Source organism: Chiroxiphia lanceolata, chromosome 11, assembly GCF_009829145.1.
Source record: "Chiroxiphia lanceolata isolate bChiLan1 chromosome 11, bChiLan1.pri, whole genome shotgun sequence".
NCBI classification, from domain to species: domain Eukaryota; kingdom Metazoa; phylum Chordata; class Aves; order Passeriformes; family Pipridae; genus Chiroxiphia; species Chiroxiphia lanceolata.
The window spans coordinates 20,471,024-20,498,644 of NC_045647.1; the positions used below are offsets into that span (position 1 = coordinate 20,471,024).

The 27,621-nt window shown below is 47.5% G+C and overlaps 1 protein-coding gene and 1 long non-coding RNA gene across 2 annotated transcripts in view; both read right to left on the bottom strand.

The window, feature by feature from the left end:
• The window catches only part of FBLN2 (fibulin 2), a 112,300-nt gene extending 107,258 nt beyond the window's left edge, over positions 1-5,042 (bottom strand). Inside the window, exon 1 of the mRNA XM_032699315.1 lies at positions 4,881-5,042. The gene's annotated coding sequence lies outside the window, so the exon portion shown is untranslated. The remainder of the gene's footprint in view (positions 1-4,880) is intronic.
• A 15,354-nt stretch (positions 5,043-20,396) lies between these two features.
• On the bottom strand, positions 20,397-23,058 carry LOC116792426. The gene is made up of 3 exons (XR_004359122.1): positions 22,998-23,058; positions 20,978-21,074; positions 20,397-20,479 (listed from the first exon to the last, which is right to left on the bottom strand). It is a non-coding gene; the product is annotated as an uncharacterized LOC116792426 (long non-coding RNA).
• Between the last annotated feature and the right edge of the window lie 4,563 nt (positions 23,059-27,621).

The following is a 27,621-nucleotide window of genomic DNA, read 5'->3' on the forward strand; positions in this document are numbered from 1 at the left end:
GCCACTCCCCAGCATGCCTTTCATTGCAGTGTATGGCTGGGAAACATAAGAAATGCACAGCTCACATAGGAAAAGCTTTTAGCAGATGCTGCTGCTCTGAAATACCAGGGAGTCAATAATAGAACACATTTCAGAGGAGAGAAAAGTGGCACAATGTATAGACCGTCCCAATCCAAACAAATCAATCACAGTGTATGTCTGCTCTGAGCCCGCTCCAGCTCTTACTGTTCTGGAGCTTTCTGATCACCAGGACTCAAAGATTTGCCATGACCTGCACGGTTGAACTCTTAACAGGGAAAAGTTGAAGAACCAGCTCACAGGAGAAGATTCCTGCGGTGCTGGATGAATGCAGTGTGAGAATTACTTACTCAGACAGTATAGGAGGAAAACAGCATCTCCCTTTCTTTATCAGAAGCCAGTTTTTCTGCAGGTGTTTGGTCACATTCACACTCTGTGCCCTGGGAGGAAATATGGCTGTACATGTGAAACAGAGTAAAGCATAATTCTTCAAGCAAGGAGAGAGTGTGCCTGACAGTGACTTCTCATTAATTTAATGTACTGGCAAGCCAAGAGCACTTAGAAGCAGCATTTGATAAAGTATTCTTTCAGATTCTGACATTTTACTGCAAGCGGCTGAGAAATGTACCCAAATCTAAGATCAAACAGCTATTCAGGAGAAATAGCAGGAAAATTGTCTTTATCTTGGAACCTGACTTGAAACTCTCCCTTGTTCTCAAGGTTTTTCACCCTCAGTGAGCACACACTGGAAAGCACAGCTGTGGGAGTTCAGCAGTCTGGTGCCAGCAAGTGTCACCTCAGTGAGGAGCTTTCAGGTGGCACAGGATGGAGGGACAGACCCTCTGCCAAGGCAAGCTCTCCCTCTACCCCACAGCCATAGAAACAGGTACAACCCTCCCTCTGGCAGGGCTTGGTGCCTGTTGTTCCTGTTGTTCAGTTTTGTCACATGTAAAGCTCCCAAGAAAACCCAGCTGAGGGTGTGAGACGCACTTGAGTTTGGACTGATTTCCAAATATGCAGTAGTGGCTCAAATCTGACACCTACACAGGTGTGCAGGGAGCAGGTAAAGGTTCAAATCTGACATCCATGCAGATGTGCAGGGAGCAGGTAAAGGTTCAAATCTGACATCCATGCAGATGTGCAGGGAGCAGGTAAAGGTTCAAATCTGACATCCACGCAGATGTGCAGGGAGCAGGCAGAGTGATGTTTTTCCCCAGCCGCCCCTCTTGGCATCTCCCATTTCGTCCTGGCCATCCCCATTCCTCTCACAGGATCCTTTGTACCTTTGAACAGTACCTGAACAGTTTGAGAGTGAGAAAGTTGAGGATGAAATTGAAACAACAAGTTTCTTCTTATTGTTGTTTTTTTTGAAACTGTTCAGTGTTGGCCTTGAAAGTTTTCAAAGAACAGATGAAGCTCCAGCTCTTCCCATGGTGGATGAGGTGACTGATGCAAACTGTCAAAATCCACTTCAGATTTGCTGCAGCAAATTACATACAGGTTGTAAACAAAACAAATATCCAAGATAAGAGTGACAGCCAACAGGCTGCACCCCGTGAAGCTCCACTCTGAGTCTGAGACATGCTCCTCATTTTGAAAGGATAAAGTATCAAAATGCCATTTCAGCAGAACTTCACAAATACTTGAGGTTGCCAAGCAGGACCCAGAGCCCACGGGCTCTTTCTGTGTGGGCTCCTCTTATGTGGGTTTTTGCACCCACATCCAGCTCTGCTACTGTCAGCAGGGTTCTCTGTGGGGGCAGAGATCTGTCAGCACTGTGCCCGGCCCTGCTGGATACAGCAGTGGGTAGAACGCAGGAGAGCAGCCAGTGGGAAAGTCAGGATGGATACAGGGTGGAAGAAAGTAAGCAAGGGGAAAGTGAGATGCAGACTGTGAGGAGGGCCAAAATGCCCTGTGAAGCTGTGCATAAAATCACAGAATACAGTCTACAACTTCCTGGGGAGGGGCAGAGGAGGGGCAGGGACTGAGCTCTGCTCTGGGGGACCAGGGACAGCAGCCAGGGAAGGGCTGGAGCTGGGTGAGGGCAGGCTCAGGTTGGATCTCAGCAAAAGGTTCTTCCCCCAGAGGCTGGTTGGGCACTGCCCAGGCTCCCCAGGGCAGTGGGCACAGCCCCAAGGCTGCCAGAGCTCCAGGAGGGTTTGGATGATCCTCTGGGGCACAGGGGGTGACTGATGGGGATGGGCCTGTGCAGGGCCAGGAGTTGGACTGGATGATCCTTGTGGGTCCCTTCCAGCTCAGCACACTGTGTGATGCCAGGTCCCCAGGTGCCACATCCACATGTTTTTTAAACGCTTCCAGGGATGGTGACTCCACTGCTTCCCTGGGCAGCCTGTTCCGCTGCTTTACATTCTCTGTGGAAAAATGCTCTACACTGAGAACTGGAGTGGCTCTTCATGAGAACAGCAAAGCCTGGTGTCCTCTTACAGTTCTGGTCCCCATTGGTGCATGGAACAAATTATTGTCCCAAGGCAGGAATCTGATTTACTGACAGGGCACATTCAGAGCTGTACAGGGCTATTCAGGGCAAAGGAGCAACTCCCACAGGGCATCTCCCACAGGGCACCCAATGAGCAACTGGCAGGCAGTAAAACCAGGAGAGGGACTGACAGCAAAGAGAAGGCAGCAAAAGGCCTCTCTTTGGTGACACTGGACCATTTCTTCTCCAGGTCCAGCTGAGATGTGAGCATGGGGCAGGGGCACAGGGAGAACACAGCAGCAGCAGCTCCCGAGAGCTGCCCAGCAGGAGGAAAGGCAGCAACCCCAGCAGGGATGGAGAAGGAATGGAACTGGAGAGGCTGCAGTGTCACACAGCCACCTCCAGGCAGGATGGCAGGGAGAACTTCAAACTCTCCCTTAAGTTTGTGTGGTTTTGTTTTTTTTAACCATTGGTCTTTCAGTGCAAGTAAGGACTTGCCAGGCTTCTTACATGAAATAAATTGTATCTTCTGTCATTCCTTTACTTAGATATTTAGCTTACATACCCTCTTGAGTGCTGAATTTTACCTGCTCACCTTCTACTGCCAGGAGCTTTTCCCTTTGTGGAAGTATTTCTGCTCAGAGCAGCACTGTGGCTTGTTTGCATGGCCAGCTAAAATTAATAGTTCTTGCATTTGTTTTCAAGATGAGCACATATCCATCTCCTGCTGCAGTATCCTGTAGGATCAGAGGGAGCTGCTGCTGCTGGAGTCAGAATCTTTGCCCACACACACACTGCTCATGCCACAGAACCCCCAAAAAACAGCCTGTGTGTGTTCACTGTCAGCCCTGCAGGCACATTCCTGTGCACTCCTATTTCTGCTGTTATCAACTCTGGGGTTCACTCCCATATCCACAACATCAGTTCTGTGTGCTTTTCATGTGCACCAGCCTATGTGGGATCCCCTTCTGTCCTTTCCAAATTTACAAGATAGATTTGTAAAGGTCACTCTGGGCCTGAATATTCCCATCTAGATTCCAATTGCAAGTTCATAATCCCTGTAACACGCTCCATTCCCAACCCAAAATGAGAGGATTGTGTCTTCATCTCTGAAGTATGATTTCCATCTGCTACTTCTGCACATCACTGCATGGGAAGCCCCATTTCCCAACTTTCTGCTTTGCTGTCTGGAGTTCCCCACTGCTTTTGTCCACTCACTGAATTACCAGAAAATTGCCAGAAACATCAGCCCTTCAAAACTCCTCGAATCATAAGACCAGCTCTGTCTCATCTCTAGTGCTCACAAATGCAGAGAAACACTGTTTAAGCCTTCCACAGTTCTCTGCTCTCCAGCAGGATCCCAAATCCCAGCAGCCCTTTACATCCCCTCCTTAACTGAGGCTGTTGCTTTGTGTCTCATCCCCTGCAGGTACCGGGTGCTGCTCAGTCCTCACACACAGATCTGGTCCGACCAGCACCTGAATCTCTGTGGGACCCCTGGTGTAACCCCAGCCTGGTGACACACAAGACAAAGGAGAGGCTGTCATTGCTGAGGAGAGGTTTCCAGCTCAGCCCACACAGGCACAGACCTGTTTCCAGTGAGTGTGGGTCACTGGCAGTTTGGAAGGTACAGCAAGGTCCCCTTTGACAAAGAAGTGCATAAACCCTTATAATTACTCATCACAGATCGTTGTTCTCCTCTGGTGAATGGCTCAAATACAAATGTTTGCACTGAGTCTGAGCTCAAGTAACATCCTGGGTTGGTAATAAATACCCACTGCACAAACAAACCACTGAATGGCTTTTCCCCAGATGTCACAAAGTTACCCCATATACAAACTGCTGTTTGATGCCACCTGCTACCCCAGCCTCAGGCTTGCAGCAAAAAAAACAGTCTTCTGTTAAAATAAACCCATTGGGATAGAAACTAACCTACTCTTGTAGAGTATGCAGTTGTCATTGCTGATTTCCTTGCTTCTTGTAAAATACAAATGATCCAAAGCAGCAAGTAAAACTGTGTTTTGACTGCTGTGGGGACACGAGTGACTGTCGCCAAGGGCTGGCAGACCAGCTCTCTCCTCCAGCCAGCAGCAGGGCCTCATATTAGAGGCTTCCCAAATTGCATAAGGTGTGGAGCTAATAAAAACTTGAATGAGCCTGGAAACCTGATGATTAAATCTTGGAAAGCTGAAGGCCATGTGAGCTGGTTAGCACCGACTTCTGCCATGATGGGTCTCTAAGAACATGTGAAAATTATCAGCCATCCCTGTGGTTGGGCAGTGCAGACACACACAGCCAGTCAAGTTCTTAGCAAAACCAGCTCTTGAGCCCCACAGGGACTATTTGGAGACCTCATCCTGCACAAATATACCCAGTGCACACAAAAACATCTCGGTTCAAAGTTAAAAATTAGTCCTAATGTTACCTGCTCTGGAAAACCCAACTGCAATGTCTCATTCTCTGTTTTCCCACCGTATCTGAAGCTGCAGTGCTCGATCTGTGCAATAGGCACCCACACACAGCACGTACTGCCTCACTGGATTCATGGATGCTGCTGGCAGGAAAGGAAGAAGGCTGGAATACTGTGTGGCCCTGGTTAGCTCGTGCTCAAAGGTCAACTCCTGATAGCCTTGGACGTGGTTCCCCCATTCCTACTGAAGGGAACAACTGACCCTATAAAACAAACAGCAGCAATGCCCCTTTCACAGCTGTCTCCAGTTTCCCCCCTGAAATTTGGCTGGGTGTTTACTCTGCGACTCAGAACACAGATGTAAACTGTTTAGGGATATCCCTATATCCTTGTTTCTCCTTAACAATGCCAGAGAGAAGGAAAATGTGGCCCATTAGTATTGTAACCATCAGAAAGAAAAAATAAACAAATAGGAAAAAAAAAATCCTCCGTAGTGAGGGTCTGACCTGTAGCAGCCCAGACTGTGTCCTCAGCACATTCCACTTTCGGGGGAAGGGTTGCTCTGAAGAGATTTTCAGGCAGTGGTGGGCAGATCCCAGATGCCCACAGATCCCACCCCGGTGGTCTCCAGCGTGAGCCAGAAGCCTCTGTGGGGAAGAGAAAGGGTCACAGAGGAAACTGTGTTTGTTTGTTTGGAGCGGTTTTTTTGGTTGTCCTCAGGGATTACCAAAGCACTGTGGTAGCTGCTCATCAGAACAACCCCACTTCCCTGTGTCCCCTGTGCACCTCCAGGCTTTTCTGGAATAGTTCTGCATAGTCCAGCATCCTCACAGGGGTGAGGGAAAATGCTGCAGTCACACCTGAGCCCTGTGCAAACCCTGTCCTCAGAGAAGGAAGGGGAATCTCATTTTTCCCCTGATTTTAACCTGAGGAGGAGGAGAGGTGACTATGTGGCTGCCAAAGGCCCCACCAGCAAGAGGGGACCCCTCAGGGGGCTCCTCATGCAGGAGGGTCGTTCTCCCTCAGCACCTTTGGTGCAGCCAAGCAGGGGCTGGGCTCCCTGTGGCAGACCTGGGGGAGCCAGGATGCCTTCCAACAGGTGTTTTGGCTCGAGGAGAGGGAGCAGGGAACCATTAACACAAGGGAAACACAGGAGTGTGTCCTGCCTGGGGTGAGGAGCGGGGGGCTGCAGTGGTCCTTCCATCTCTGGGCACCACCCACCATCACTTTCTTCTTTGGAATTCCTCTGGAGCAGCGCAGTGCCTTTGGCTTCTTACGGTGTCCACACACAAAAAGAACCCTTTTCCTCATACTCCTCGTACTGGGTGCCTGTGGCAAGGCTGGGGGGCTGCAGAGGCCCCTCTGTGAGGGGAGGCTGGGCTGGTCCCAGGGGGTTCCACAGCGACCCCCCCTCAGCCCCTCTGGGCAGAGGGAGCAGAGAAAGGTTAAAATGCCACTGGTCTGGGAAGAAAAACATGTTAGAAACAGCCCAGTGACACCCCAGAGAAAAGAGGGGGAGGAACGTGCTTTAGGGTTTTGTTTCTGGCCCATCTCTATTTCAATCAGCAATAAATTAAACTGATCTTCCCTGAAACTGCAACACTAATGCTTCTGTGACAAGACAGTACCAGTCACTGAGAAACTGGAAAACATAATGAGGATTTTTCCCTCTTTGGTATTATCTATATAAAGTAGCACAAAACATAGTTGGGAATTGCTGCCATAAGTAGAAAACCTCATGACATTTGGGGTGAGTGGTGGAAGCTCCTCACAGTTCCAGATGGAGCCATCCCAGTGCCAGCCCCCCACAGCAACTCTGCACCCCTCCCACCACACTGTTGCTGAATTCCACCCTGAGATGATGCCCACAAGGTGTGGTTAATCCCTTATTTACCTTCCAGGGGAGCTGTGATGTTTAGTCAGTGCTTGGGAACAGCTGTGGAGCCAAAGAAAGTTGTATTCCCATCCCTGCCCCCAGGAATCACCTCAGCGAGTTGTTTTCCAGTGGAACTTCAGCGATCTCCACATGAGGCTCAGAAGAGCTAAATTTAAGCTTGCTGTTAGTTAAGAATTTTAATTTATTTTTTTTTTGCTGAGACATATATGTGTGCAAAGCTCTTTGCAAAAAGTGTGTGTGGGTTTGAGGAGTGGGAGAGGGCTGTGAATAGATTCAAGTCCTTCAGTGGTTACCAACAGTCTGCTTGAGATGTAAATTCCTCCTTAGCATTGAGATCTTGAAAACATGTGGAGACCTGAGCTGGTATTGGTTTTATTTTGTGTAGACCTTTATCTGTAAATAATAAACAGAAGCTTTGCCTGATGCAAGGCATTGCTGAAGAGGAAGAAAAAATGTCCTTTATCTCTTACATTCTTGTTATGCAGCATCAACACAGCATTTAATAAAAAGCATTTTGATATAATAATAGTTTAAAGCTTGTTTTCCAAACAAAACTGTTGTTTGCCCAGAGTAATGTAAATTTGCAGTTCTCCTTTACACTTCACCGACGGCGAGAGAAAAAGGTTTTAAGATCTCCCCAAAGGAGAGATTTAATTGTAAAACAAAGCACTAAGTATGACATCTAGCTGAGGCTGTAAAGGCTACAGTAATTAAGAAAGGCTAAAACATATGGTGCACTTCATAAGGCTGGTTAATATGAGCTCCCAAACTGCACCTTTTTGTGCCTGAGAAGAAATGAGAGGAAAGCACAGCTATTCTCCTCAATCTTGAACCATAAGAAAGCCTTTGCCGTAGTCCCGGTGAAGCAGGAATGGCACTCCCACCTTCACTCACTTCATCTGGAGGAGAGGGATTTCCTTTCACCAGCTAAGCAAGATATGAGCCACAGTTGTGATCTATTAATGCGTTTACAATGTGATCTGAGGGCAGGAAACGGTCATTAGTGGCCTGTAGCAGCCTGTCAGTGATGCCAGCACAGGACAGTGCCACACTGCAGCTGGAGAAGTGTCCCTTAGTCAACACTTACCCTACACCTCGGGCACTGTCCCGAGTGCTGGGTTACACTGCAGTGAAGGAGATGTGCTGTGGAGCACAGGGAGCCCTTGTGCAGGCTCTGACGGGCTGGGGATGTTGCAATGTGGTCAAATCCCACAACAGCAGAGGTGGAAACAAAACAAACCCACAACAACAACTTGTGTCATCTGATACAGAGAAGCTGAGAGCCAAGTCCTTAGCTGGTGTTAACTAGCACAGCTCTTTCTACACTCGGGTTTTTGGGCTCAGTTCTCATTCCTTCATAGCTTTTAAGCTCTACTTACCCACTTCAGTGCTCAGAAAGTCTATAAACTCTGCGTTACCAATTTGAAACTGTGTTTTATGAAAATCTCTGTTTGGCTAAAACCCATAAATGTCTTTTCCAAACATTCACCTCTTTTGCTGCTGTGGGTGCACAGTTTGGATGGGTGAGGTGCCTGTTCCTGACAGTGTGTCCATACCTGCTGGGTATGGTTTAGCCCTCCAGCTGAGAGAGCACTGGCATTTGAACTGAGAGTATTCACAGCCTTTTGGCTCTCAGGAAGACAGTCCAAAAGGAAGCCAAGGAAAAGGGTATATTTCTTCTTTGTGCTCCCTGAAAGGGAGGTCAGAAAAATAAGAATAGCAGCAAAAGGCAAATATATATATATGACAAGAAAAGCAGATAAGAAAGCACATCTGACTGCCCTTGAGCCAAACATTGTTTAGTACCACAGGCTTGCCCCTGTCACCCAGGGATGTGATATATCCACTCAGAGGGGCACCTTCAAAGGGAAGGAAAGGTTTTGGTACATTTTCCCAGGAGGAAAGCCTGAAGCTCAGAGCCCTCTGCTAGCATTGTGTATAAGACATAATTTGCCCAGTTAATTGGGTCACTGAGGGAGAAAGGTGGGCTGATCTGTCAGACCTGCAAAGCAATAACTAACTGAGCCAGCAGCAGGTAGAGAGCAAGTGCAGAGCAGTGACAGCCCAAACCTTTAGCAAAGTAAGGGAAATTCTTCCTGAGAATGAAAAATAATAGCAAGCCCATAAGTTCTCTTCTCTTTTTTCTCTTCTTGTGTACAAGCAACATGGAAACAGGAGAAAGAGGATAATTTCTCTGGCACTGAAGTGTTTTCTGGTTGCAACTATTTCTGGATTCCCCCAATCCCAACGTTTGCAGTTTGATCCCAGGAGAAAATGGTGTGGTTTGCATTTTTAGGGAAAAAACCCTCAGATTAATTTGTGCAGATTTGCATATAAATGACTTTCAGGCTCAGCATCCATCACGATGGCAAGTCTGGTTTGTGACTCCCAACTGTCTGTGGTCTCCAGTCATCACAGCAGCCTGTAGGTATTCTCTCAACTTGGGTTTGCTTCATTTGAGTCTGAGCTCAGAGGCAAAAATATGTTCTCTTCTAGCAGATGCCTTATTGAGATGTGATTTACATCAGGGAAAAAAAGCGAGAGAAATATCAATATTTGCATTATAAACACGATTTTCAGGATGTCTGTTGTGGTTCATTCATCTGTTTTTTTGGCTCTTCAATACACTGAGTTCACTTTTATTTGACTGTACGAGCATACGGGCCTCATTGTCTTAATGACAGGCTGATTTTATTCTCCATCCTTGCTGGCACTTCCTAACTGGGGGGGGGGGGGGGGGGGGGGGGGCTGTCAGGTGAACACTGTTGGTATTCAGAATTATCCATACATATCCTGGCCTGATTGGCATCTCACTGATCCTGGCTAAACACCCAAGGAAATTTTAGGTGGCAATCATCTTTTCAGGGAAGATGTGGTTCCTCCCTGCCCAGCAGAGGCTTTGGAGAGGGAACGCCATCAAGGACAGCTGGAAGTGTTTCCTGGAGGTGACTCAGGATTCAAAGCCCCCAGGTGTGGGTGTTCTGAGTGGGCTGTCTGGGCTCCAGTGCTGCTGTGTAGGACCCAGGCACAAACACCCTTCCTGCCAGCAGGCAGTGGGATCATGTCCTGCTGGAGCAACCAGAAAAAAACCTGGGAGGGGAGGAGCTCCTTCCACAGGGGCTGGAAGTCCCCAGCCTAACACAGGCATCATGTGCACTTGTCACCACCCCAGGTGAGACTGGAGTGCCACAGACACCTCCCAGAGCAACCCCCTGGGCAGTTACTGTGTAGGTCCCATGGTCACCTCTAGCTTTGGTTTCAGCTCCATGACAGTTTTCCCCAGAAATCTTTGCAGGTTCCCTGATGCCCTGGGTGAGTTCCACAGAGGAGCATGCCTTTAATAACGTCAGAATAGCAGATCTTTTACCTCTTCCCTTCCCTGAAGAAAAAGAGATAGAGGTATATAAAATCATTAAGTGACTAAGCCAGCTCCTGGGACACAGAAAAAACTGTGTGCTTAGATATGTTCAACAGCCTCAGAGTCTGCAGAGGGAAGGTGGGAAAGGAAGGAATGCTGCTTGGAAAAGCTCCTGAGGAAATGAGGCAGCTGTCTCTGCTCAGGAATTTCTGCCACAGCCATTTCACACTCCAGGCTGAGCCCAGATGCCCAGGAAATATGTGGGTAATCCACCAGTTACCAAGTCACAGAGTCACAGAATATCCTGAGCTGGAAGAGACCCACAAGGATCATCAAGTCCAATCCCTGCCCTTGCCCAGGACCCCAGGAATCCCACCATGTGCCTGAGGACATTGTCCAAATGCTCTTTGAGCTCTGATAGGCTTGGTAGTGTTGGTGTTGTGCCAAGCAGTGAAGTTCACAACCACAGGCGTGTGTGATCCTTGCAGAAACACTCATCGTTTTTCACTCAAATCCAACTGATAAAAGCAATAAAGCAGTTTTGACCTCCCTTGTAAAACTGTTACATCATTGCTTCCTCGCTGTTTCTATGTCTCTGCTCACCTCCCCTCCAGCCTGAGCGATGATGGATCAGGGTGCAGGATCCCTGGGGCCCTCCCAGCACCATCCTGCACTGCCCAGTGCCCGCTGTCCCTGGTGCCTGTGAGCCCTGGCTGTGGCTGGGGTCACACTTAGACTTCTTCTTCAGGGCAAATCCCCATGGTGGAAGCAATTTGGAAGCATTAACACCCACCTGACATGCCAGAGCCGAAAAAATTGTTGAAAACTACAGCAACTGAATTTCCTGGCTCATCAAGTGGTGTTGAACAGCCTTCCCCCCCTTCAGATTTCACACCCAAGTCTCTCACTTTATCTTTCTGTAGTTCCATTGCTGCTGATGAGTTTGAAATGTGCCACAGGTTGTAGTGATGGAGAGTTGGTTCCAAAGCTCCCCCTGCCACTGGGGCTCTCTAGCAGGGACACTGAAAAGAGGGACAGTTTGTGCCTCCCAAAACAGTCACTCCCCAGAGCTCACCTTGGCAAATTCCATCTTGTAAGCCACCAAAAATATAATCTGATTTAAAGTCTGCTTTTTACATGATACACAAGTGCATCATTTCTGTCAAGAGCTACTTTGCGTCATAAAGAAAGAGAAATAACACATGAGAAGGACTAAATAGAAAATTGGTTGTGTTTCAAGAACTCAGTTCCATGACAAAAAAACACCAGCTCCCAAAGGCAGAGATATTGTTTCTTTTCAAATTTCTGCACATAGCCAGCAGGAATACCTAAAAAAAATAATTCCACTGAAACAGGGGGCAAAGAAAAAAGGAAAAAAGAAAAAATGCACTCTCCAAACTAAAGCCTTCTGTATGCAAGGGCAAGGAAAGCTGATATATTTTTACAGCCAGATTCACTCTGCTGCAGAAGGAATGTCCCCAGGGCCCAGAGATTACATGGCTTATCCAACCTGTCCTACTCCTCACTGCCTCCTGCATCTGCATCTCCCACTCCAGAGGCCCCACCAGCGCTCAGGGCACAGAGTTCTCAGGAGTTTGGAGTCCCGTGGGAACTGGGGGATGCTCAGACACCTCTTTCCATTTGGCTCAGGAAGACAATGCAGAATTCTGAGCCTTTGGTTGGGTTTGGATACAGCACTGCTTCCATCCTAGGCAGATCCCAAAGGTAGAAGTGCTCCACTTTTCCCAGGGGCCTGGTGGGAAGACAGGCAAGCCAGAGGTGCTGCAGACCTCCTCCAGCATCGTGGGCATTCCCACAGTCACTTTTAGCTGATTCCCCTCACTGCATATGTGAACCTTGCCATTTTTGTATCCTTCCATGTCCATCAAGGGCTGTAATTTAATAGCTGTCTACCTACAAAGCATCTAATAAGATGGAGAAACTATGGAATATTACACAGTTCTGACAGTGGGAGCCCATGCTGAGCTCGGACCAACCTCTCCCTGTGGTCCCTTCTGCCATCTACCAATTCCACACTCCCTCTTCAGAGATGCCCTTAAAATGCAGGGGAGAGCATCACCCATCCAGGAAAAGAGCTTAATAAAGCAGTTGGTTGCTGACACACTCCCAGCTTTTCCCAAAGTGTTCCAAAGTGTTCTGCACAGCTATCAGTTTCCCAGAAGCTGGAACAGGAGCAGTAAAACAGTGGGTAGCATCATTATGGACCAACACAGAGAAGAGGGGAAATGAGGCTCACTTGGCATTCTGTTTGTGCTTCTGGCACAGCAGCAACAAATGCAGTGAAAGTGCCAGAGCAGCTCCAAGCCTGGAAAAGAGGAGAGCCTGGCTGGAATGGCAGCAACTAAAAACCAGAGGTAATGAATGCTGCTGTGGTCCCAGCACCAGCAGCGCTGAGGCTGCACTCTCTTCAAACTCAGGCTCACAGGCAGAGTTAGCAGCCAAAAAGAGCATTAAATTGGTCTGCTGTGACAACAGAAAATCCTGCCTGAGAGTGAAGCAATCTGAGCACTGACAATGAGATATTGCAATTTGGGGCTGGTAAAACATGGACGTGCACACCCTGCAATGCAACAGGAACCCAGAGCGTCCATCTGAGCCCAGAGATGTTCTCTTACACCAGCAGCCCCACTCTGGGGTCCTCCCTGCCCTCCTGCAGGGGATCTGCTTGGCCGAGGGTGTGTTTGACATCATGGCTCAAGCTGTTCTGTATCTCTTTAACGGAGCACGGCCCGATAACAAGAAATGTTCCCTTAATATTTGGAGAATTAATGATGCATGAGTAATGCAGCAGCCTGATCCAAAAAATGTTCCAGTATGCTCTCATATTATCAAGTTTTTCCAAACACCTAATTCCACTGGTACCCACAGAATATTGGAGGTGACTGGTGCCCATCCCAGGCTGTGGTTGGAGCAGCCGAGGCTGCTCCGGTCCCTGCCAGGCTCACTGGGGGTGTGGGGAGGAGGATCCTCAGCAGGCACCTCTAACACACACACTCATGGGAGGCTGTACAGCTCCTCAAACTCACTTGGACAAGTTATTTGCATTAATTTACAATTTGCAAAGAAACTTTTCCCCAAAAGCTGTCCACGGGCACACTGACACTGTCTCTGCAGCAGCACCTGGAGCTGCTGAGGGCACTTGGTGTGTTCAGCTGGAGCAGAGGAGACTGAGGGGAGACCTCAGTGCAGTTCCAACTGCCTGGGCAGGGGCAGAGGAGGGGCAGGGACTGAGCTCTGCTCTGGGGGACCAGGGACAGCAGCCAGGGAAGGGCTGGAGCTGTGTCAGGGCAGGCTCAGGTTGGATCTCAGCCAAAGGTTCTTCCCCCAGAGGCTGGTTGGGCACTGCCCAGGCTCCCCAGGGCAGTGGGCACAGCCCCAAGGCTGCCAGAGCTCCAGGAGGGTTTGGATGATCCTCTGGGAATGGTCCTGTGCTGGGCTGAGGGTTGGACTGGATGATCCTTGTGGGTCCCTTCCAACTCAGCATATTCTGGGATCTCCAGGCACCAGCTGCCCGTGCAGTGCAGCCCTGCCTGTGCTGCCTGGGAACTTCACAGCCCTGCTGCTGCTGCTCTGTCAAACCACAGGATTCCTTTTAGCTAAAACCCTCCTCCTAACCACCATTTCTTGGAGATGAAGAGGTTTTGGAACTCAAAAGATCATATGGGGTTACTTAATGAATTGCATGTATTGTCTTGTTTCTGGGAGCTGACTTTTGGTAAGATGATTCCCCAGCCTGTCTCACTGCAGTGTCTGTCAGCTGAGCCATGCCCCCACCAAGGTGGAAATGTGGGTGTTACAGCACATGCAGCTTCCACACAGCCTGAAGTTTCTTCCCGGAAGGGTGGCAGCAGGTCCTGGACTCTCAGGGTCTGATGTGCTTTCTTGTTGAATTAACCAGTAAAAAAGAACCATTACAGGCAGTCAGTAACTGAGCACTCCCCAGTTTATCTGCACTTCTCTTTCCCTTCACAAGCACTGACATTCTGTGCTGAGGACACCAGCGCTGTCTGGATGAATTTGTATGCGTATTTCTGAAAAAATGGATAAATTTGGGCCTTTTCAAAAGTATTACTGATTTTCTAAGAGGTTTTTCATGCATTATTTACAACTGAGCTACCTGGCACTGCCCAGGAGTGGTGGTAAAAGACACACAGATGAGGCTGCACAGCCCCTGATTCCACAGGACCCATCACATGCAGGCCCTTTGGTTCAACTCCAAACTCCTGCTATTTTCCAGTGCAATTCCAGTTTGATACTGAGAAGCTGGCCTGGTGGAGTTTCACAATGATCTGGAAATCCAAGGAAAATGATAATGTGTGCTGAGTTCACAGGGAGATTTTTTTTTTTCTTTTCATTGCCTTTTTTTTTTTTTTAATTTATTGCTAAGACTACAAACCCAAATCTGGGATCTGAAAGGCAAGCTGGATTCCTTCCCTGACATACCCTAACTATAAAGATCTGTAGAACAACCTCACTTAACCTTTCTGCCTAATGAAAACCATCCCAAGCTCTGTCTCCTGAGCAGCTGGGAGAAGGAGAGGACAAGGCGAGGGCAGAGCAACCACCACAGACTGGAATTGTGTCTTCACTGAATGTTCACCTTCAAAAACTAATAAACTTCTGGGTTTTTATTTTTATTTTAATACATTTTTTTCAGCAGTGAAAACAAAAAAGTATTTCACATGAAAATTCAGGTGATTATTAGGTTTGCAGCATCACTGTCAGATTCCCCCCAGTTATTTAGACTGGCTGGATAAAAGGCAAAAGCTTTGACAGAGCAGAAGCAGAGGCTTCATTCATTCCCTCATTTCCCTGCTTTAGTCCCAGTCTCACTTTCCAGCCTTTCCACCACTCCCCAAGGATTTTCTCTCTCACTGGCCGATCTGAATTTCTGTTCTCTACTTCTACCCAAGTTCCCATAGTAAGTCTCTCAGACATTTATCACCCTGAACCTCAGCCCTCTCTTCTCAACCCTTTCTGGGCATTTAATATATAAACCCCTCTTTCAAAACCCTGCTACTTAGCAAAGGTAAATGCTATGGCTCTGCTATCAGAGCAGTAAATAGGCAAATATTTTGCTTGGCAGTCCTGGCTGCAGCAGGAACGTTGTTATGCAAACTGAATTTAATGCCCAGAGCAATGAGTTCCTTTTTATAACAAAATACACAGTATACAGAAATGTATGCTCAGATTTCTGTACCTGTTATGGAAAGAAAATTACTGTAAGAACCCATAAAAATATGAAATCAATGTATCACTTGCTGGCATTGCTCCTGTAAAATGAGGGGCAGGCTGGAGCTGCAGTTTGAGTTTATGCCTGTGAAAATCACACCTCATTACATTCATAAATAAGATGAGATTACTTGAATTGATCCCTGAAGTGCAAAACAAAATTACACTTCCTTTACTGTAAGACAAAGTCAATAAATAGTTGAATTTTAAAGAGCTGTGCAAAAAAAATGCTGAAGCTGCTATTGTCCCCTCGACAGACAGACACAACCATGTCAACATTTCCCACAAATCCTCATGTGGTGTGAAAAATAAGTGTGGTTTATCTTGCTCCTGGAGTGCAAAAAATTGCTCCATCTCTACCCTAGAGCAGTTCACCCTGTAGTTGTGCAATGGAAAGACATTCCAGCACAGTGTAAACTTGGGACTGCATTTCAAAAATGTTGAGTTTTCCCTTCATGGTTAATGCTGCAAAAAAGAACAGTCTTTGGTGGTACCAAGACCCCGTTGGTTCACAGCCCAGAGCCCTTTGCACAGAAAAGACATGGTGCAGTATTTGTTATATCACACACACCCCCTTTACCTTTCACTTGGAGGGGAGGAGAAATTCCTGGGAGACTTGTTGGGCAGGACCTCAGCATGAATTCATGAATGATCATGCTCCAGGACTGCTCTCCATCCCACAAGTCCTGAGGAGCCAGGGAAGTGCCCCATTTCACCCTCCACATCTCCCAGTGCCAGTGCAGACACTCCTGCTGGGAGGGAGGTTCACAATCCTCCTCTCACCCCCATTACTGTAAGGATATTTTCCAAGGATATTTTCGGCATCACTGCAAATACCAGCAGGTTTTCCCAAGAGCAGTAGTGGCCTTCTTGTCTATCCTTCGATGGAACCAGTCACAAAGAGTCAAAAGGCCAATTTAGAGTTGAGGGCAAACAGAGTAACAACTCATAATAGAAAATATTAATAAATAACCAACCTTTTTTACTCTATAGGGTTTTTACTACGTGTATTTGACCAGAATACTGATGGCTTCCTGTCAGGCCTAGTTCCATTTCCAAGGAGCCAGCTCTCTGCAAACTCTCAGGATTCAGGCTGCTGCTTGGAGCAAACTCAAGAGGGGAGGTTGTTGTGAGGCAAAGAACAAGCTGTGGCAGTTGTTCAATAATCCCATTCCCAGAGCCACTCCTGCCATCCCACCCCAGCACTGGCTGTGCTCCTCACCCTGACACTTCCACACCCAGCTAAGAGGGGCTCCTCTGGGACCCCTTCCAACCCCCAGGAGAGTTCGCTCCCATTTCCCCCGGAGGATCCCTCTCCTCCTCCTCTGTGCCCGGTGCCTCATTCCCCTGCAGCAGCACAGCCCAAGTGCCCACAACCCCTGGCTGCAGGCACCCAGAGCACAGCCCTCCCAGCTCCTCTTCCTGCTTCCAGGCTCCAGCCCTGTGTGGGGTGGTGGGACCTCATTAGACCTGCAGCCTCTTGGGCTTCAGTTTTGCTCCTGTTTTTCCTCACTGCTCAGCTCCTTAGAGAAATTCTGTATGGCCAGCTCAGCAGAACAAGCACTTTTTAAGTGTGTTTTGGGTGCAAAGGGCATTTGGCCTTATGTCTCCCTGCAAATCCTGGCCATGCTCACATTCCCATATTTTCTTGCACGGATTGCAAGCTGGACTCCATCCTGGGCAGTGCAGAGAGGACATGGCCACTGCTGTCAGCTGAGACAGCCCTAGAAATTATGAGTCTGCTCCTCTGTTCCTGCAGCCAGAGGAAATCTTCTGTGGCCACAAAAGTTTTAATACAACTTGACTGAGGGGCTCTGAGCTTGGTTTTGCTCATTTCTCCATGTGGTGGATGGAGGAGTCCGATGTCTGGGGGAGCGAGGTGGCTGCAGAGAAGTGTTACCATCCAGCTGGTTCTGGAGCCACAGAACATTCTGGAGGCAGGAGAAAGCTGAGGCTTTGCATTCAGCACGCTCTGAAATTCCCCTTTATCACACTCACATTCCCCACTAACAGCAGAGGCATTTCTGACACAGCAGTGGCCAACTGGCAGGCGCACACAGAGATCAAAGGCTTTCCTGTGCTCCGTGGTTCTCCAGCAGATCCCTCTCCACAGGTCAGGCCAGAGCTTTGTCCTGTGAATTGTGTGACCCCTGTGAACCTGCTGAATCAGGACCAAAGAAATGTTTGTCCCATCCTTGCATCTGTAAGCCTACAAAGAGCAAAGCAATTTTTCATTAATTGCTAACTATTCCTCTTGGCAAGCCAGTTTTCCTCCCACTTTTATTCACTTTGGGAAAAAAAAAACCATCAAGAGCCCATTTAGTCCAGCACTACAATGGGCTGATAGTGTATCCCTAGTTTCTCTTCCAAATTCCCATGCTAGCTATCAAATGTTGGCACATAACAACGACTAATCCAGCATATCATCTACTGAAATCTGAGATAATGACATTTTTAAAGATGTCATTTCAGCCATGCTTAGTGGTCAGTCAGAACCACCACCGTGCCTCTAGAACCAGCTGTAACCAGCCATGGGGAGGAACAGCACTCAGAGCCATCCTTCACTCCCAGCAGGGCAGGCTGGCAAGTGGTGACAGCTTGGGATGGCCGGGGGGACAGGATTTGGGAAGCCAAGCCTGCACCTGGGACTCTGCCCTGGGGCAGCTTTATGCTCCTGACCTGAGGCTGCTGCAGCTCCTGCTTCACCAGCTGCAAACTCCCGTGGCCTCCAAGCTGATTCCCACCAGATGGGATGGGATGGACAGGAAACCCACAGCCAAGACACGCTGCGACTGGGCTTCAATGGGAGCCCAAGCCTGGGATCCACAGCTTCCTGCACAGTTTTAAAATTTAAATGATTTGGGCATTTTTGGTGTTTTTCTGCCAATGCAGAAATATAAAAGAATTATGCTAACTGCTCTAAAGCAGAATGTAGAGCTCTGCAGCCTCCCTAGCACAGAAAGTCCTGATTTCTGATAGGTTTTTGTCACAGCCCAATATGTCTGTCTGTGGAGATATTCGTGATACAAAATTTACACCTCCTTTTTCCTTAATTTCATGCTAAGTTGCCTTTTTACTTTACATAATTCATTTCTTCTCCCTGGTATTTACAAATTTTACATATTTGCCCCTTTTTGTCATCCTTTAAGTACCTGGTTTGTCTTTAGTGAGAGTGGGAAGCAGCACAGCCATCGCCTTGTTGCTTGGGAAACTCTGAGTTGTCATGAATTAACATGTCAGCAAGGCCCTCTGTCAGGCATTACCCAAAAATAACTGAGGGGTGCAGCAGACCCACAGCACCTGCCTGAAGTTCACCCTCCCTGCTTCTTCTCAGGTGTGAAGGTCACACTGAGTCCACGATCACAGAATCTCAGAATGGTTTGGGTTGGAAGGGACTTTAAAGCCAATCCAGTGCCACCCCGTGCCATGGGCAGGGACACCTTCCACTAGCCCACGTTGCTCCAAGCCCCATCCAGCCTGGCCTGGGACACTTCCAGGGATGGGGCAGCCACAGCTTCTCTGTGCCAGGGCCTCCCCACCCTCACGGGTGCACTCGCTCACTGGGGAGGAGGGAGACAGGAGTGATGCTCTCAGGGTCCACACCAGGGGTCATTACCCAGTCCCCAGCATGGTCTAACCCATGACATCTTCCAGGTGCTTTCTTTGTGCCACATCCCTTTCCACAAGATTGAAATCACAAATGCAAAATGGTTTGGATACAGCAGAAGCTGAGCCTCCTGGGCCTCCCCAGGCCTTGAAAAGTGAGGGCTATGCAGTTCCACTGCACTTCACAGAGCTGAAGGGCTTTGTTTTAACTGATTTCTTTCTATTTCTTAATATCTTCCACTTTTGAGAGTAAGTTCATGTAATTGCAGTAGAGATGGCTGGGGGGTTGGTTCTTCTCCCTCACTCACAAGTTGTCTCTGGATCAGAGTCCTTTGGGTGGCAACCACCTTCAAAGCTGACTGACAGAACCTCCCTTCTCCCAGCAACTGGAGTTTCAGTCTTGATTCTGATTTGGTAAATTTGGGAGAAGCATTCCTATTTTAACTTATGAAAACCTGAGGGGAAAAAACCTCCAAGTTTAATGAATAATTGCATATCCTGAGCTCCCCATAAAGCACCTGGTAAATGTGTCCTCCCCAAGGTGAGCAGGCAGGAAAGCCAACTCTCAGCTCAATCTGGGTAGCTGGCTGCTCTTTTCACTGGTTTGTCCACTCCAATAAAGGTCTTCTAAAAAGCAGTGACCCAGGAAAAACCCGTAATTAGAAATCTGTCTGTTTATGAAATGCCATTTGATATTCCTGAGACACAGACTCAGGGAAACCTCTTTTTGAGGTTTTCCCCCTGATTTTGGACTGGTAACATTGGCCTAGAGATAGAATTCATGTCTCATATGTGATATTATATTAGGACCCATTAGAAAGAGCAAAACCTCTCTAAATTTTTCAAAACCACGTAAACAGAATTTCCCCAGTATGTTCATTGCATTATTAAAGCAATCCAAGTTGGTAATAACAGGATACCATATAGAGCATAATTACACAGAGAACACAATAAAAATTTAATGCAAAACCAGCATTCCCACATGTGCCAAAAGCAGCACAACAGTTTGTAAGAACATGTCATGTACATGTGTACCAGTCTAACCTGCAAATCTCTGGGGACCAAAAGGCATCTCCCAGAGCACAGGGTGGTATTTCATCACTAGCCACCACCTTTGGGCAATAGTTCAAGTTTCCTGTCAAGTTTATATTAAACTTATTGTACCTAGGGGATGAGAAAGATGTAAGAGCAAATCTTGATGTTTAAAAAAACAAGTCATGTACTTCCTTTTGAATCAGTAGCTCAGGAAATGCCTTCAAGGCCTTGACTTCAGTTTTGTGATACAACACTGGAGCTTCCTGCAGCCAACAACCCACAGAGTGGTGTTACAGATCCCAGGACAGCATCTACCAGGCAAGCATGGACTTGCCTTTCTTTTTTGACTCTTTTTCTTTCTGTGCTCCCCTGTGCTCCTCAGAGCTGCGTTGTTGCAGTGTTTGCCCTGACAATTAGAAGCTCAAGAGGGGTCTTTCCTTGCAAGTTGTTTCAGCTGCTGGGGTTCTGCAATGACCAGAGACAGCAAAACAGTCAATGCATGTGGATAAACCTCAGGGATGAATCATAGAACCCCAGAACAGTTTGGGTTGGAAGGGACCAACCTCATCCCATCCCAACTCCTGCCATGAGCAGGGACACCTCCCACTAGCCCAGGTTGCTCCAAGCCCTGTCCAAGCTGGCCTTGGACACTTCCAGGGATGATGCTCCACTCATCTCTGCTCCTGCTAACAAGGGGCCTCTGAAGGTGTGAGACAACAGGGTTTGTCCTTTAATGGGGCTATTACTTCTTTTCCATCATCTCCAACCAAGTCACCTATTTAAGCTGAGTTTAGATTATACTGGAGGCACATGTTTTTGGTTTGTTTTTTGGATGGTATTTGACCCTTTTCTTTCTCACCTACCTTCCCCACTGTATCCTGCACACACTGCTAGGGAGCCTCGAGCACTTGGCAGTGCTGTGTCACACCAGATCACAGCTTCGCCCCTTTACTCTTGACACACCTTTGAAGTGGTTGTGGTGCTGCAGCTCTCCCCAGAACAAAGACATTCTCATCCCTTGACACACTGCACCACTGAGGAACTTCATCGACCAGGTGGACTGCAAAGGGAAGAGTCGCCACAGACGAGATGCAGTTCATGGTTTCATTAATTCCTGCCACCAACCACACTGACTGTCATTTAGCAGCAAGGAAGGGATGAACAATTAGTCACAGGAATAAAACTGAGGGAGTAGACCCTTGAAACGAAAAAGGGATTATTACTGCTTAAACATCAAAAGGATACTGGCTCCTTTTTGGTGATTAGGTGGAGAATTTATAGGAGATGATGTCAAACACTCAAAAGTTTCTCACTTAATTGTGGTGAAAAAAGGTAAGGAGTGCACATGCTGTTGTGGTACTGCCCCACTACTGCCAGTGTGAGACCCTCTCCTAAGATTAGGCAATGAGCATGAATTGCATTCAACCCTTATTGCCAAATAGTCATTCATTTATATAGCTATTAGGGGGAAATTTCAATGGTAAGTGGAGAAGTCCCGTTCTGGGCAAGCAGAGACAGCAGCACCAGCCTTCTGCATTTCCAAATGGCCCAAGGTCACAGAATCCCAGAAGACGGCTGATTGGAAGGACCCACAGACCATCCAGTCCAACCCCTGGCCCTGCACAGGCCCATCCCCAACAGTCACCCCCTGTGCCCCAGAGGATCAGCCAAACCCTCCTGGAGCTCTGGCAGCCTTGGGCTGGCCCACTGCCCTGGGGAGCCTGGGCAGTGCCCAACCAGCCTCTGGGGGAAGAACCTTTGGCTGAGATCCAACCTGAGCCTGCCCTGACACAGCTCCAGCCATTCCCTGGCTGCTGTCCCTGGTCCCCCAGAGCAGAGCTCAGTCCCTGCCCCTCCTCTGCCTCTGCCCAGGCAGTTGGAACTGCACTGAGGTCTCCCCTCAGTCTCCTCTGCTCCAGCTGAACACACCAAGTGCCCTCAGCAGCTCCAGGTGCTGCTGCAGAGACAGTGTCAGTGTGCCCGTGGACAGCTTTTGGGGAAAAGTTTCTTTGCAAATTGTAAATCAATGCAAATAACTTGTCCAAGTGAGTTTGAGGAGCTGTACAGCCTCCCATGAGTGTGTGTGTTAGAGGTGCCTGCTGAGGATCCTCCTCCCCTCCTTTGGACACTCTCTGATGGCTCAATCCCTTCCTTCCATTGTGTCCCCCCAAACTGCCCCAATGTTGAGGTGAGGCCGCCCCAGGGCAGAGCAGAGCGGGACAATCCCCTCCCTGATGCCCCCAGGACAGGGTTGGCCCTCCTGGCTGCCAGGGCACTGCTGACTCAGGAACAACTGGCCACCAACACACAAAGTTGTTTATTCCAAAAATTCTGGTGATTTCCACAGATTAGATTCAGAGCCCAGCGTTTCCAGGTTAAAAGATTACATCTATAAAAATGTTGATATGAGAGAAATATTCCCTGTGGGTTTTTAAAGCATTACAGAGTCTTTCTCTGAACTATGGTTTATATTGTTTTCTTAATGGAATGCAGCTGGCTTAATGAATAGAAAAAATTAAGAATAATTTATTCAGTGACTGATGGGGGGAAGTATCCCAAATAATTTATTTATATTCTATGACACCAATCTATTAATGAAGGCATTTATTCATAAGAAATATGCTCAACAATGACAGTGAAAATTAATCAAACACATTATTAGCAATTATTATTCCACCATTTCTAATTGAGAGCTAAAATGTCCTTTAGCTATAGTTTCTATAGAAAGTGCACAGTGAATTATTCAGGTACCAGAAATTGTTCAGTACATTTCAGGGGAAAGGATGCATCAAACAATATCAATTAAACCTGTTCTGACTAAAAAATTGCAATGTTTGCCTATGGGTTTCTGCTACTTTCCAGTTACTTTGCATTATTAATTTGGAGTAATGCTTATACAGAATACTAACAGGAATTTGACAGGAAATTAATGTAGAGACTCCCTCCAGAGATCTTAGATGTTGCTAAGCTCATTCTTCCTTACCCAGAGTTAATGAATAATCATCTCCTTGGCAATGGCTCCTGGAGTAGAGACTTGTACTTTGGTTTCTGTTAAATATAGAAAAATAAAAAGTGTCAGATAACGGAGGCATCAGGGGGATTTATCTAAAACAACTCTGTGAGTAAATACCCTCCAAAGCAGTGAGTCATCTCTCCAAACTGCTCGTACTATTGATAGCTAATTCAGATTTAAGGGAATTTTGCTGTGCAAGGAACTTTTCTCCCTCTTCATTCTAAATACCTTGATGTCTCTTCCACGTCCAAAAGCAGCACTCCCTCCTCCCTCAGCCCGATAACCAACTCTTCAATCCAGGGATTTCTTCCATTTTTCTTTCTCAGGTTGCAGGACAACTTCTTTCATAGGTGCTTTTCTGGTATTTCATCACTTAATTTACTGCCTCACCAAGGTGAGGGCTGGCAGTCATTTCCCTGTTGCTTCTGTGCTCAGGAGGAGCTGAGTTCTGGGAAAGCTCTCAGGGAGATTTCCTTGAACAACCTGAGACTCTGAGCTAGAGCTCAACATCCTTCAGAAAACTGATTCAGTTGGCCCAGCTGCTGATCACTGTGGGACAGGGGCTGCTGGGGACCTTAGAGATCATCTCATTCCACCCCTTGCCATGAGCAGGGACACTTTCCACTAGCCCAGGTTGCTCCAAGCCCCGTCCAACCTGGCCTTGGACACTTCCAGGGATGGGGCAGCCACAGCTTCTCTGGGCAACCTGTGCCAGGGCCTCCCCACCCTCACAGGGAACAATTCCTTCCCAATATCCATCCAACCCTGCCCTCTGGCAGTGGAAAGCCATTCCCCTTTTGTCCTGTCTGTCCAGGCCCTTGTCCCAAGTCCCTCTCCAGCTCTCCTGGAGCTCCTTTAGGCACTGGAAGGGGCTCTAAGGTCTCCCCAGGGCCTCCTCTGCTCCAGGCTCAGCACCCCCAGCTCTCTCAGCCTGGCTCAGAGAAAAAAATGTTCCCACCCTGATGCAAATCCCAAATTCCATCCTCTCCAGCACATTGCAGTGCGACCAGAAGCTCACAACAGCCATTTCCAGGGTCAGAGCAACCTTTACAGGCTGATCCATAACATCCACCCCAAGGAGAGGCAGAATTACAGTGTTTTCCCCCCAAAGCAGGAATACTGTGTTCTCCAGAGTCACAAAATGGTCAATACCGAGACAGAAGCTCCAAAAAGACAGAAAAGCTTTTTTGGGTTTCTCCCGGCTCTCTCTCTAAGTGCTGGATCCAAAGGTCAATTTTTTCTTGCTCCTCAGCTCCCTCCAGTACCTTCTCTTCCCTTGAGGCAGACCCAGGGAGAGCTGGACAAAGCAGAAGAGGATGCTCAGGATATTGTTTGGTAGGAGACCAACCAGAACACAACTTCCTGGAGACCAACCAGAACACAACACGACCATGCAAAGGACTAAATGCATAGAGCATAAAAACCATGAGCCACAGGTTTGAGCCCATGGTGGAGAGGAGGTTCTAAGCTGGGTCCCTGTCACTCCTCCAAAGACCTCTGGGCATGTCTTGGCTCAGCACATCCTACATGGACATACTGACAAAACAGGGATGCTTTTCCATGTGTTTTCCCCATGCAGTGCAATACAAGAATGTATGTAAACTGGAGCAAATATTATATAAACTTTTTGCATAGACAAGCAATGTGTGATCTAGGATCATTTTCCACTTTTTGATGTTTTAAGGATATTCTGTATCCCTTGAAATCCTTCTATTTTTAATGCACAGCAGAAATAAGCTTTTTCCAATAAACATTTGGAATGATAGTGCTGCCATGCAGAAAATTCTTTTTACAAGTTCCATCTCTGTGCCCTTAAATGCACCACATCCAAAATGATCAGCTTGAACAAGGACTGCAGCAGCAAGTCCTGGAAAACACCACAGAAAGCAAATTCAAATCAGGAATACAAAAATAAAATAGGTACATAGCTGAAAACGTAGATCCAGACCTGGAAACATAACCCTCCACATGTGGAATTGCACTTCTGTCATTAGGTGCTACAGGGAGACAATTCCCCCACCTCCATCTCTACCACATCCATGAATGTGGGCAGGCAAAGGACCAGGATCCAGCCCCTAGAAACCTTATCCAGTATTTCCCTTCCCTGGACTGCAACCAAGTTTTTCTACTTTGAGGACTGTTTTTTTTTTGCTTATTCCCCTCTTCCCCTTTTTAAAACTATATTCTATAGCTATCTGTGATTTGCTTTTATAAGTAACAGAGGGTACTGGTAAAGCCCTTTTAATCTGGTCTATATGTACATACCCTTCTTTAAATGACCCTTTCAAGCAGCACTTACATTAGAACTGTTGTTTGAACCACTTCAAGGTAATTACCTGGGAGCTTCCCCATCCTGCTCATCAGTGACCCTGAAGAACTTGGCTTCACCTCTGCTTCCCACCCAAGGGTGCCCTGTGCCACAGGCTGGAGGGGAGCAGGGCACAGGAGATGAAGGAACCGCAAAGGCAAACAGTGGGGAGCGAAGGGCTCGTGCCCGAGCACACCCTGCCCGTGTGCAGGACGTGGAAAAACAAAGGTGATTTGCAAGTTCAGCCATCCCCCCAGCCCAGCCGGAGCTAAATCCAGCCCTCTAATCAGGAATGGCAAGGGCAACAGAATCCATCCCTGCAGCCCCCTGGGGACACGCCGTGGGCACTGCCCTGTGTTTGATAAGCTCTTATTGACATCATCGAGTCCAGGTTTCTGTCAGGAGAGTTCAGGCTCCTCCTCAAATAACCACCAAAATCAAATAAAAAGGTACAAAGGGATGTGGCTCATCCCGAGGTCTCTGGTGGGCACTGGAGGCCTCTGAAGATTTTTGAGGGCAGCTCTCCTCTGCCACCTGCATTCAGCTTTCCTCTCCCTGAGCAGACAGGGGATCACCCCCCTTGCAATAACTTCAGATCATACTCCCACTTTGTGCAGTGTTTCTACTGTTTCTCAGACTCCCTTGCAAACACTGGCAGGTCCAGAGCCCCAAAGGTGATTTTCACAAGGATTGCAAGATGGAGCTGGCAGAGCTCACTGAGATGCAGAGATGAGATCCAATTAAAATCAGTCCCTGGAGGCTGCCCCCACTGGACTGAGGGCAGTGTTTACACCAGAGACTATCCATCCTCCCTGCAAGAATATTTATCACTAAAAAACCCAAGTTTCCAAAATAATTTGGGAAAATCGTGGTCATGGAGCCACTCCACTGAAGGTGGGGCTTTCCAGGTGACATCAGCACACCTTTCAGGGTGGGCAGGTGCCCTCCTGTGTAGAGAACTGGCTCACAGCCCCCTGAAGGGCACACAGCTGAGCCTGGGAGGCCATGTACTCCACAGCAAAGTCAGGATTTTGGCTTCAGCAGGTGGGTGAGCTGTGCTGAGGGAGGGTCAGAATTAGAAACCTCTGGGTGCACAGAAAGTCCTCACAAGGAGGTGGCTGTCAGTCTGGATGTGGATCATTCCTCTTTGGTTCAGGTGCAAACAAAGGCATTGAAAATAACATTTGCACCCTGTACTGGCTCCCTCAGTCCTTACACAGCCCCAAGCAGCAAACAGAGACTTGGAAAAAAGCAATAATTACCTAAAAGTGGTGTTGGGAAAGCAGGAGCACACAGTGCATATGATGTAAATTATTGTATTGTTAATTGATATACTGCAGAATGTTCTAATGGTAGGAGGGAAAAGAAATAATGATCAGTTAACTCATTATTAATGTTCATTTTCTTTCCAGAATTGCCAGCGGGTTGAGTTAATTATTAAGCATGACAGTTGGGCTTTAATATATCAGCTATAGATTCCAGTCACAGCAGTCTAGTTTAATAATTGGGTTTCTTTCTCCTTCATTTTGACTAATAGCATACTTACAGCAATTATAAAATTCATCATAGCACAAAAATAAGCATTGAAACCTCACCAAAAAATGGCAGCACAGCAGAGCTCTGCTTGGTATTTGTGGTGAATTCCAAAACAGCTTCTTGGAAAACATGGAGCAGCTTCTCTGATGACTTTTCAACAGCCACAAGGTGAATGTGGACCTTCAGTGAAAAGCCATGAGTGCTTCAGGTGAGCCAAGGCAGCATTGAATAGGCTGCTGCTGCTAAAAAAGTGCATTCAGACTTCACGGGAAATAAATTCCCTCTGAAAATGCAAATTCACGTGTGGTTCTTTAGCTACAGGCAGTTCAGCCAAGCTATGGAAGGTTACTGGTGGAAAGGTGGATATGTTTACACTCTACTATCAAATTGTTCATGGACAATTCCCAATCTCCCTTGGAATGCTGTAGTGCCAAATGGACACAGCTTCTGCCATGAGGAACTCAAATCCTCACTGCTGACCTTGCAGATTCTTCAAAGACTAAGTTAACTTCCAACATGAGGAACAGCTCTGCAAAATCCCCTGAAGCTTAAGACCTACAGGCATCAAGGTGGCCAGCAGAAGTCCTGCACTTCCCACCACACCAGACAGGGATGGGGTTTACTCCAGGACTGACAATTAGGCAAGATTTTGAGTGTTGAAAGAAATAATTAATTATAAAAAATATAAAATGAAACAGAAAACTTGATAAAGTCTGGTGTTGTAGTGACTGGAGAAAGGATGGAAGGATT